Here is a 12,381-nt window from a genome sequence, read left to right on the forward strand (position 1 = left end):
GCCATTTAGGGTCTTGTTGAATCTCTCAACAAGCCCATTGATTTGCGGATAGTAGGGTGTGAAAAATGTGTAAGTAACTCCACACTCCTTGCACATTGACAGCATATGCAGACATGAAGCTGGTGGTCCTCTCAGATGCCATTTCCTTTGGGGAAACCCACTCATGTAAAAATCCCCATCAGGGCCCTAGCCACTGCAGGTGCAGTTTATGTGCTCAGAGGTATGGCCTCTGGGTATCTTGTGGCATGGTCCACCAAGATCAGGATAAATCTGTTGCCAGAGGATGCCTGGGGTTCAATGGGCCCTATAATGTTGATGCCCACCCTTTTAAAGGAAGTGCCAATGATAGGCAAGGATTCAGGGGAGCTTTCAGCTTCTGCCTTGTCTTCCCTCTGGTCTGGCAGGTCAAGAAAGTCCCACTTAAAGTATCCGAGGAAATCCTCATCTGGGGCCAGTAAAAGTGGGGGATAAGCCTGGCAAAGGTCTTGTCCCGCCACGGGGATTTCATGAGCCAGCTCCAGTAAGAAGTGCCTGTAGCACCAGGGAACCACCAGTGCCCTTGCTGCTACATTCACAGGTGCCTTAGGCACACTATCCAGGAGGTGTCCCTCCCAATAGATACAATGATTACCAGAGGCATCACCAGCTGCCTGGGCTTTAGTCTGTTCCCTCATTCCCTCTAGGGTTGGGCACTCTGTTTATGCCTTAGAGAACTTCTCCCTGGTAGGTCCTCCTTCTGCTTGCCATCCAGCAAGTTCAGGTAGATCAGCAAGGGAGGAAATGTCTTCTCCAGTGGTCTCCGGGATGACCTCCTCCGGTGCCCCATGCACCTCATCTGGGAGACATTCAGGAGCTGGGTTCCTATGCCCTTGCTCTTTCCCCTTTTAGCAGCTGTATGGGCATTTTTCCAGACTCCAGACTTTATTGCCTCACTTCTTGGGCAGCCATGAACCTGGTGGCTGCACAAATTCACTCAGGCAACCCTAACATTTCCAGGTATGACCTGATCTCCCTTTCCTTCCAGGTATTGTGCTCAAGGTCATTCCCTAGCAAACAATCCACAGGCATGGCAATGCTTGCAGCAACTTTCAAAAGACCTGAGACCCCACTTAAATGGAACAAGAACCACAGGGTAGTGACCCTCCTGGTTGTCTGCTAGTACTTCCTGGCGGAATGTATTGTATGATCTGCTCTGGGGCTGCCAGATGACTACTTGCCATAGTTATACTGGCTTCATTGTCCCTCAAGCCACCACTCGTTGCCCATTGATATTTACCCACTGCCTACACTTTGCAGTATTGGAAGGCATGTGGGCTTTGGGCAGCATCTCTGTGTCACCCAGGGACACTAGGATAACCTCATTGACGTCTCCCCACTGACTGGGACAATCTCCTCCCCAAGCACAACACTAGCCAACGCTGAGGTCTTTCCTCCAGTGGGAGACTGTGAATTTTGAGGGCACTTGCGATCACTCTTGTAATGACCATACGCATAACACTGATAATACTTGGGAGTTTTGTTCTGATTTTTATCAGAGAAGACTTTCTTCTGTGTTGAGATTGTTGCCAAGGACCCTCTCCCGTAGAAAATATTTTGGGGACCGTGAGAGAACTCTTTCTTTTTATCTCTCCATCCAAATTCAGAACAGGGAAGAAATTCAGAACAGCTAATTAAAATGGGCAAAAGAGACTACAGCTATCATGACGAAACTGTGTTGTACGATTAAGGTTAAATTGTGCCCCATCACTTACATGATTAATTGTGATAAGAATATACTTAGGACGCTGGGGAACGAAATATCGCAGGCACTGGATCAAAACTACCTTGCGAATAAAACCTATGTACACTTTATGACTATGGCATGAAAAAATGAACAATGCTTTCCCTACATTGACAGGTTACCCGATTGCCGTTTTAAGGGTAAGAATTGGGGTAAACCCGTGTTATGTAAATAATGTGGTAAAAAGCTCAACGATTGATAAGATGGGAAGATGTATTTGCACTTTGGACACTTCATGTGACTTGTTACATATCTTAATAGATTGCCAGAAGTTTCTTGATATTCGAATTATGTTTTTAAGACCGATTTTTAGGAAATATGAGATAAAATCTAGGGCTCAGGCTGTAATTTTGGTGACTGGAATGAGCCACTTAGACATTGCTGTTGCTATTGGGAATTTCATGCAAAGAGTGAAGGCACTTCTTCTTATTGGTTTTAATTGAGTTTTTTAAGCCACCCAGACGTAATTATTTAATGGAGGGTGTATTAATTGTATGTGTTTTAAGATGTGTTTTGTGTATTTAAGGTTATGCAATTTTAGATGTATTTTAATCATATATGTAAGGTTTGAGGACCAATGGTCTAAATAAACGCAAATTGAACTGAACTATCTCTCCATCCTTCTTCGGTGTGGGAACCCTGACCACCCTTTTGGGATTCCCTCCCAGATGACTTCCTGGACACACTAGTGCTGACCGAGAGGTCTGCATCCTCAGCAAGCAAACAGGGATCAGTCAGCTTGCTATCAGCCAGGTGTTGGTGCAGCTCTGTAAAGCAAATATCCAGCATGTGCATCCCCAAAATTAGGCTGTTCAGCCTGGTATAATCCTCTGCCTCACTGCCCCTCACCCAGCCCTTCAGTGCCTTTCTGTAATAATCTAGAAAGTCCACCCAGGAATGGTTGGGAAGTTTGTGGCTACCCCTAAACTTCTGCCTGTATCGCTCAGGTGTCAACCCAAATTTAGGGACAAGTATGGCCTTCATCGGAGTATATTGTGTCTGGTCCTCTACCACTAGTGTTAGCTGTGTGTCCCCCCAACCATGGGCATGTACTTCCAAAAGCTATCCCTCAAGTATGCCTCAGGAACCTTGTGCACCCTTAGAGCCACTTCATATGTTGAGAACTACTTGCCAATATCATCTCCCTTTGGCCTGGTCGCCCCCACGCTCCTCACCTCTCCTGCTCCTGAGCCTCCTGCTGCCTGAGCACATCGCCGCTGCGAGCCGACGCCGATTGCAACGCCCCAGCCGCCGCTGGGCCGCCCGCTTAGCCTGCACCCGTTTTTTCCCGCCACTGCCTGCCTGCGGCCCCGCCCCCACGCCAGACGATTGGCTACCACGATCCCGCCTCCCAGCTGACCCGCCCTCCCGGCTCCCTTCTTATGACGCCCCCTCAGCGACCGCGCAGCGGACGCGCGCAGCGGGAGCACCGACTGAGCGCCGAAGGTGCGCCAAAGGTAAGCCCGTCTGCACCCGTCCGCACCCAGTGCCAGGACCCCTGGCCCCCGCAGACTCCAGCCCTCCCGCCGGACCTACGACGCCACCGAACTCTACGCACTCAACACCGGCCGAACCCCGGGTTGCTACCGAGCCACCCCGAGACGCACCCACGGACCGTTCTGCTGCCACTCCTGCAAGTTCACCTGCATCCGGACCTGCACTACTCCCGCACCGTCCAAGACCAAGACGAGCAACAACAGCAGCCACCTAAAGTGCATCCTACTCAACACCCGCTCCGTCCACAGACACGCCATCGAGCTCTGGAACCTGCTCGATACTACTTCACCAGACGTCGCCTTCCTCACGGAAACCTGGATGAACGCCTCTTCAGCGCCCGACATCGCCATCGCCATCCCAGACGGCTATAAGATCATCCGAAGGGACCGCATCAACCAGACCGGAGGAGGCATCGCCATCATCCACAGGAACACCATCCGCATCACGACCAACACCGACGACACCCTCGCACCCGCCGAGCACCTGCACTTCCAGGTCCACATCAACCCCAAGACCACCCTCAGAGGCACCCTCATCTACAGACCCCCGGGACCACGAACACAATTCAGCGAAGACATCGCCGACTTCATCAGCCCGCACGCCCTCCCCTGCGCTGACTACATCCTCCTCGGGGACCTCAACTTCCACCTGGAGAACAACAACGACAGCAACACCACCACCCTGCTGGACAACCTCGCAAACCTCGGACTCAAGCAGCTGGTGACCACCCCCACCCACTACGCCAGACACACACTCGACCCAGTCTTCTCATGCAGCAAGAACATCGCCTTCAGCCACGCCACCGGACTCCACTGGACGGACCACAGCTGCGTCCACTTCAGCTTCAAAAGGACCACGATCCACTACCAACAGCAACAGGTTGCACGCAGAAGCTGGAACAAGATCACAGCCGACCGGCTCGCGACTTCCCTGAGCAAGAACCCACCCACCAGCGCAACGAACCTCAGCCAAGCAGCCACCAACCTCACGAAATGGATCAGCGACTGCGCAGACGACCTCGCCCCCTGAGGACCCCGCCTAGCAGACCCGGCAGCAAGAAAGCCCCATGGTTCACCGACGAACTCAAGAGCTCCAAGAAGGACAGCCGAGCCCTCGAGAGAACCTGGCGCAGAGACCCAACACCGGACAACATGACTGCCCTCAAGCACGCCACCCGAAAACACCACCAACTCATCCACGCAACCAAGAAAACTGCATTCAAGGAACGACTGGACAAAAACGCACACAACAGCAAGGAACTCTTCAACATCGTCAAAGAGTTCTCCAACCCCAACGCCGGAAACAACGACATCACCCCTTCGCAAGACCTCTGCAACTCCCTCGCCTCCTACTTCCACAACAAGATCGCTGACATACACAACAGCTTCAGCACTCAACCGACGCACGCCACGACCGAACCACCACCCCCACCACCACCCTCCGCGCCTGGACCCCGATCAGCGCCGAAGATACCGTCCGCACGATGAACTCCATCCACTCCGGATCTCCGACCGACCCCTGCCCTCACCACGTCTTCAACAAGGCCGACGCTGTCATCGCACCCCACCTGCGGGACATCATCAACACCTCCTTCGACACCGCGACCTTCCCAGAGAGCTGGAAGCACGCCGAACTCAGCGCTCTACTAAAGAAGCCATCAGCCGACCCCACCGACCTCAAGAACTACCGCCCCATCTCGCTGCTCCCGTTCGCTGCAAAAGTCATCGAGAAGACCGTCAACAAGCAGCTGGCCGCCTTCCTCGAGACAAACGGTTCCCTCGACCTCTCGCAGTCTGGCTTCCGAGCCAACCACAGCACCGAGACCGCCCTCATCGCAGCCACCGATGACATCCGAGCGCTGCTTGACAACGGAGAAACAGCGGCCCTCATCCTCCTAGACCTCTCCGCGGCCTTCGACACTGTCTGCCACCGTACACTAGTGCAGCGACTCAGCAACGTCGGAATCCAGGAGAAGGCACTGGAATGGATCATCTCCTTCCTCGCCGGAAGGACACAGAGAGTCCGCCTCCCCCTGTTCAGATCTGAAGCCACCGAAGTCATCTGCGGCGTTCCTCAAGGGTCCTCGCTCAGTCCAACCCTCTTCAACGTCTACATGAGCCCCCTCGCAGACATCACACGCCAGCACAACCTCAACATCATCTCCTACGCCGACGATACCCAGCTGATCCTCTCCCTCACCAACGACCCCGCCACCGCCAGAGCCAACCTTCACGAAGGGATGAAAGAGGTAGCCGAATGGATGAAGAACAGTTGCCTGAAACTGAACTCGGACAAGCCGGAAGTCCTCATCCTGGGATCCTCACCCTCTGCCTGGGACGACTCCTGGTGGCCCCCCGCCCTAGGCAGCGCACCCCAACCAACAGACCACGCACGCAACCTGGGCTTCATCCTGGACTCCTCCCTCTCCATGACCAGACAAGTCAACGCCGTCTCCTCGTTGTGCTTCAACATCCTGCGCATGCTACGTAAGATCTTCCGGTGGATCCCCACCGAGACCAAGAAGACGGTCACCCAGGCCCTCATCACCAGCCGTCTGGACTACGGCAACTCCCTTTACGCCGGAACCACCGCCAAACTCCAGAAGAGACTCCAGCGGATCCAGAACGCCTCAGCACGACTCATCCTGGACATCCCCCGTCACAGCCACATCTCCGGACACCTGAGAGACCTGCACTGGCTCCCGGTCAACAAGAGAATCACCTTCCGTCTCCTCACCCACGCACACAAAGCCCTACACAACCAAGGCCCAGGATACCTCAACAGCACTGTAGTTATGCTGCCTTCATTACTGCTAGAATTCACCTGTTTGGTTTTGATGTCCAGCTCTTTGAGTTTGAGTTCATGTGCCATCCTTTTCTCCTCCGTTCTTAGCTTGGCCAGCTCTAGCTCCTGCTTGAGTTTCCTCTTCTTCCTCCTGTCCTCCAGCTCCTACGGGGATGGGCCTCTGGCAGACAAACTACTCCCTACTCCATCCTGGGCATTCATGTCATCTGCTCTCAAGTTGAGTTGGGATGTCCTCGGTGCTCAGGGCCGTGGTCGGGGTCCTATCTCTCTTCTTCTTCTGATTGTGCTCCCTCCCCTTCCTCATTGTCTTCCCCCTCATCCTTCTCTGAGGTGGCCTGCCACCTATGCACTTCCTGAAGACTACCTGGAGATCCAGTTTAGTAGTCTTATTGTCTGCTTTTAGGCCCTTTTGTTTGCAGAGTTTCACAAGCTTAGGCTTGCTAAGCGTGTCAAATTTGCAGGCATCCATTCCCATGGTACGAAAAGTAAGTTAGGGCACTCAACTTTAGAAGAAGGGGAAGAACAGCCATTTGATAAAACTAAAGAAAAATGTAAAAAGGTGTCTTTTGTGTAGCACAAATCATTATTTAGTACTGCTCAAATACAAGTCCTGACCCACATCTCTGAACACCAATGTGAGAAATTGGGTTGTTGGTTGACTGAGGTGTGAGCCCTGGTCAAACAACAGCCACAATCCCTGGCAAGGTGAACTACAAAAAGTCAGTAAATTACCCTTTGCTTAACCATGGGTAGCTTGGCACACAAGCAGTCAGGTTTAACTTTGAGGCAATGTGTAAAATATGTTTGCAGCACACAAACAGCAATAAAGTGAAACCACAACACAAGAGAAATCCCAAACCAATTTAGACAAAGCAATTTTTCTTTTAATACATTATTTGACACCAAACAATAAAAATCCAATGAGTAAAACCGGAGACATTGATTTTTAAAGTTTTAAGTGATAATAGCACAAAAAAGTACATAGCCCCAACAAGGGACATCTACTCGTGGAGTACCGGGACAAAGTCAAAATTCAGGCCAACCTCGACGGATCGCAGGCCGGCTACAGAGACCCAGCTTGGCCCGCAGAAGAAAAGTACCTTAGTCTGGGTTGTGTCGATACAAGTCAGGTGCATAATGTCCCTGTGACTCTGAACAGGAGGACAGCAAAGTAGCCCTTGGAGTCACATCTGATAGTCATGGATGTAGGTAAAGATACAGGGCTCGCCTTTTAGGGTTCAAGGCAGGCTTCAGGCAGCAAAGCAGGCCTTCCTGGTACAGCAGCAGTCTGGCAGAGTACACAGCAGGTCACAGCAGCAGGCAGTCCTCCGAGAGTCCTTCCACAGGTCCAGTAATGAAATGAAGAGTGAGTCTGTAAGTTCGATTTTTATAACCCTTGTGCCCTTCTCCTGGAAGGTGAAAGAGGTTTCTGGAAAGGATTGTTGAAGTTCTTAGAATTCCCTGGCTCCCCTGACCTGGCTCAAAGGTGGCTGCAGTGACAATACAGGGTTGTTCTGTCTATTGTGAGGAGATAGGGCACAGCATATTCAGCCACAAGTGGGGCTGTGCTCAGCTCTGCCCCCCATTGTTTCAGTGATGCTCTATTCAGGCACAGCTAATCCCACTAGTTTGTAACTGTATGAGAGGAATTCACAAAGTCTAACTGTCAGCTACACCCAATCATGTGACCCAAGACAGGCTGAATGCACAAAGGGCTAAATGCCAACTTTCTAAAAGTGACATTTTCAAAACTGCTATAAAAAATCCGACTTTACCATAAAATAGGGTTCATCATTACAATTCCATAGGTACCAAACATGACATATCCACCTTCTCTCAATTAGGAATTATAGTTTATTAAATGTAAAAAGGATTCCCCAATGTTATCAAATGAGAGGGATAGGCCTCAAAGTAGTGAAATATTAATTTGGGAGTTTATCAATACCAGACATGAACACCTTAAAAGTACATGCCCTGCCTTTTAATTATATAGCACCCTGCCCTTTGGGCTACCTAGGGCCTAACTTAGGGATGACTTCTATGTAATAAAAGGGGAGTTTAAGGTTTGGAAAGGGGGTTTTAAATGCCAAAGCAACATGGCATTGGGACACTAAAATCAGGCTGCATTGGCAGTGCAATGCGGGGGTGCGAGTTATAGTTAGCTGAACTAACTATAACGGACGAATTTCTCTGGTTTTTTTACGAGTGAAATGTGCAACTAACTATAACGTCCCTGACACCTGTGATTTTTTCAGTGAATTTCTAAGTGTTTTTAAATGCTAATTTCTAACTATAACGTCCCTGAAACCTATGTTATTTTGTGTGAATTTCAAAGGTTTTTTAAATGCTTATTTCTAACTATGCCTACAGAGGCAGGACATGTGCAGAAAGAGGAAGAAAGGCACACAAAGAGGCAACAGAAGTCCAGAAAGACAAAGAAAGATGCAGAATGAAGCAAGAGATGTGCACAAAGAACCAACAGAGGGGCAGAAAGAGGCCTTGTTGCAAAATCATCCTGTGCCCCCAACTTTTTGCTGACGGGTACTGGTGGTAACTGACTCAGACTAACCAGGCCCAGAGCCAGTGCTATGCTGAAAGACACTTAGAATACAGTGAAAACACCTACATACACTAGGGTACACTATGCATTGGGGTACCCCAGTGATTGGCATGGCCTCCCCTGTATGACCCTAGTACATAATAGGGCAGGGGGATTAAATCAAGGCAAGAGAAGTGCAGAAAAAAGCTAAAGAGGTGTCCAAAAGAGGCAAGAGAGGTGCAGAAAAAAGCAAGTGAAGTGCAGAAAGAAGCAAGAACAGTGTGGAAAGAAACAACAGAGGTCTAAAAAGAGGCAAAAGGGGTGCAGAAAGTGGTATGAGAGGTTCACAAAGAGGCAAGTGAGGTACAGAAAGAGACAGGAGGGGTACAGAAAGAAGGAAGATAAGTGTAGAAAGAAGGAGAAGTGTAGAAAGAGGAAAGAGATTTGAAGAAACAGGCAAAAGAGGTGCAGAAAGAAGCAAGAACTGTGCAGAAAGAACCAATAGAGGTGCAAAAACAGACAAGAGGGGTTCAGAAAGAGGCAAGAGAAGTGTAGAAAGAAGCAACAGAGGTGTATAAAGAATCATGAGCAGTGCAGAAAGAACCAACAGAGGTGCAGAAATAGGGAAGAGGGGTGGAGAGAGAGGCAAGAGTAGTGGATAGAGAGGCAAGAGGGGTAAAGAAAAAGGTAGGAGGGGTGCACAAAGAGGCAAGAGAGGTACAGAAAGAGGCAGGAGGAGTGCATAAAGAAGGAAGAGAAGTGCAGAAAGAAGTAACAGGTGTGCTGAAAGAGGCGCAAATGGTGCGGAAAGAGTAAGAGAAGTTCAGAAAGAGGCAACAGAGGTACAGAAAGAGGCAAGAGAGGTGCAGAAACATGCATGAAAGGTACAGAAAGAGGGAACACGTGTACAGAAAGAAACAAGAGAGGTACAGAAAGAAAAAAGAGGGGTGCAGAAAGAGGCAAGAGTTCTGCAGAAAAAAGCAACAGAGGTGCTGAAAGAGGCACAAGGAGTGCAGAAAGAAGGAAAAGAAGTGCAGAATGAAGCAACAGAGGTGCTGAAAGAGGCATGAAGGATGCAGAAAGAGTCAAGAGAAGTGCAGAAAGAAGCAACAGAGGTACAAAAAGAGGCAATAGTGGTGCAGAAAGAGGGAAGCGAGGTGTAGAAAGAGGCTAGAGAGTTGCACAAAGAGGGAAGACGGGTGCAGAAACAAGCAACAGAGGTGTAGAGAGAAGCAAAAAAAGTGCAGAAAAAGGCAAGTGAGATGCAGAAACTGGCAAGAAAGGTACCGAAAGAGGGAAGACGAGTGCAGAAAGAGACAACAGGGTTGCAGAAAGAAGCAAGACAGATGGAGAAAGAAGCATACAAAGTACATAATGAAGCAACTGGGGTGCAGAAAGAGGCAAGAGAAGGGCAGAAAAAGGCAAGAAAAGTGCAGAAAGAGGCAAAAGAGGTACAGAAAGAGACAACAGCAGTGCAGAAAGAAGCAAGACAGGTGCAGAAAGAAGCATGGAAAGTGCAAAATGAAGCAACAGGGGTGCAGAACGAGCCAAGAGATGTGTAAAAAGAGGCAAGAGAGGTACAGAAAAAGGCAAGAGAAGTGCACAAACAGGCAAGAGAATTGCTGAAAGAAGCAACAGAGGTATAGAAAGAAGCAAGAAAAGTGCAGAAAGAGGCAAGTGAGATGCAAAAACAGGCAGGAAAGGTACAGAAAGAGGAAAGACGAGTGCAGAAAGAGGAAACAGTGGTAAGGAAAGAAGCAAATGAGTTGCAGAAAGAGGCAACAGATGTTCAGAAAAAGGGAAGAGAACTGCAGAAAAAGGCAAGAAATGTACAGAAAGAGGCAAAAGAGGTACCTAAAGAGACAACAGGGGTGCAGAAATATGCCAGACAGGTGCAGAAAGAAGCATGGAAAGTGTAGAAAGAGGCAAAAGAGGTACATACAGAGACAACAGGGGTGCAGAAAGAAGCCAGACAGGTGCAGAAAGAGCCATCAGAGGTGCAAAAAGAGGCAAGAGAGGTGCAGAAACAGGCAAGCGAAGTGCATAAAGAGGCAAGAGAATTGCTGAACGAAGCAACAGAGGAGTAGAAAAAAGCAAGAAAAGTACAGAATGAGGCAAGTGATATACAAAAACAGGCAGAAAAGGTACAGAAAGAGGAAAGCCGAGTGCTAAAAGAGACAACAGGGGTGCAGAAAAAAAGCAAATAAGGTACAGAAAGAGGCAACATATGTGCAGAAAGAGGGAAGAGAGGTCCAGAAAGTACAAGAGATTTTCAGAATGAGGTCAAGAGAAGTGCAGCAAAAGAATGAAACGTGCAGAAAGAAGCAACAGAAATGCAGAAAGAGGCAAGAGGGGCAGAGGGAAGCAAGAGTACCAATTTAACACCCACGTTTAGCACTAAGTAACAGGTGACCATTCTAGGTTTGCAAAGGGTTTACCACCATTCTGTAAAACATGTTGCTGCGTTTTTTGTAATGTTTGACCCGTTTCAGCTGGAAAGAAGGATTTTTTTGTTCAAATCTGCAGATTAGGGTGCAGATGATGAATTGTGTGGCTAATGCAGAAAATGTATAATTGTGTGAAAGCCTCAGCAGCCAAACAGTCACATAATTCCTGTGGCCCTTCTCATATGTCTGAATAGGTCCATAAGTGCTCCTCAGTGATTTCATCTTTTTTTGTATCGCTGAGTTCATAGTTGAGCTTCTATGGAAACGAGAAAGACTAAACCTGAGGTTACAACTTCACAACACAGACTACCATACCACGTAATTACTCTCCATGACACATAATCCCACTATACACAATTCCTATACACTAAATACCACATACTTTCTATCCACATAATTTCACTGCACAACATACCACATAATTCCACTACACGCAACGTACATGCACTCCACTCCAAAAAACATGAGTAAAAAACGTTTGCATTTACAACGCCAATAGCTCTAATTCTCGCAAATGCGAAACCTATTACATTGCAAACACTTCTTTAACTAGTATTCGTGTTTGCAGAAAGGTGTAGAAAGGGAGCTGGGCCTCCGACCACCGCTCAGGAATTCCAGTGCGTAGGGCTTACAGGCGGTACCAGTAGGTTTTCTTGGCCCCCAAAGTCCCTCAGGAGTAAATTGGTCTTAATTCCCCATCCCGTAGTCTGCCTGGAGGCATGTTTGCAGAATAATGGAGAAAGGGGGGCATGGCCTCCGAAGAAGTCTTAGCAATCCCACTGTGCGGGACTTACTGGAGGTAACAAGAGGGGTAGTAGGCCTCCAAGGACATCCTTGGGGGCCAACTACCCTTCCTATTACCTCCAGTAAGTCCCACACAGCAGCATTGTTAAGTTCAAAGAGCAGGCCACGCCCCCTTTGCCCACCACTCTCCAAACGTGCTCCCTGGTGCGCTCTTCCATGGGATTCAAGTCCCCTTCGCTGCTGTGGGTCCTTTAGGGGCCAACTAGCCTAACTCTTTCCCCCAGTAAGACCCACACAATGGGATTGCTGAGAGGTAGACAAAAACCACGGCCCCTTTCTCCACCACTCTGCAAACGAGCCCCCTGGTGTATTGTTAGTTGGGGAATTAATTCCCCTTAAATACTGAGGGTCCCTGGGGGCCAACTAGCCCACCAGGTACCTCCAGTAAGCACCACACAGCTGGATTGCAGAGAGGTGGTCTGACAGGATGCAAGAGGAACTCATCGCCCCACCAGCAGTGCGCCAAGAGGCGTGTTTGCAGAGTGGTATAAAAAGAGGCGTGGCCTCGG

The sequence above is a fragment of the Triturus cristatus genome, chromosome 8 (assembly GCF_964204655.1).
Source record: "Triturus cristatus chromosome 8, aTriCri1.1, whole genome shotgun sequence".
Classification (NCBI taxonomy): Eukaryota; Metazoa; Chordata; class Amphibia; order Caudata; family Salamandridae; genus Triturus; species Triturus cristatus.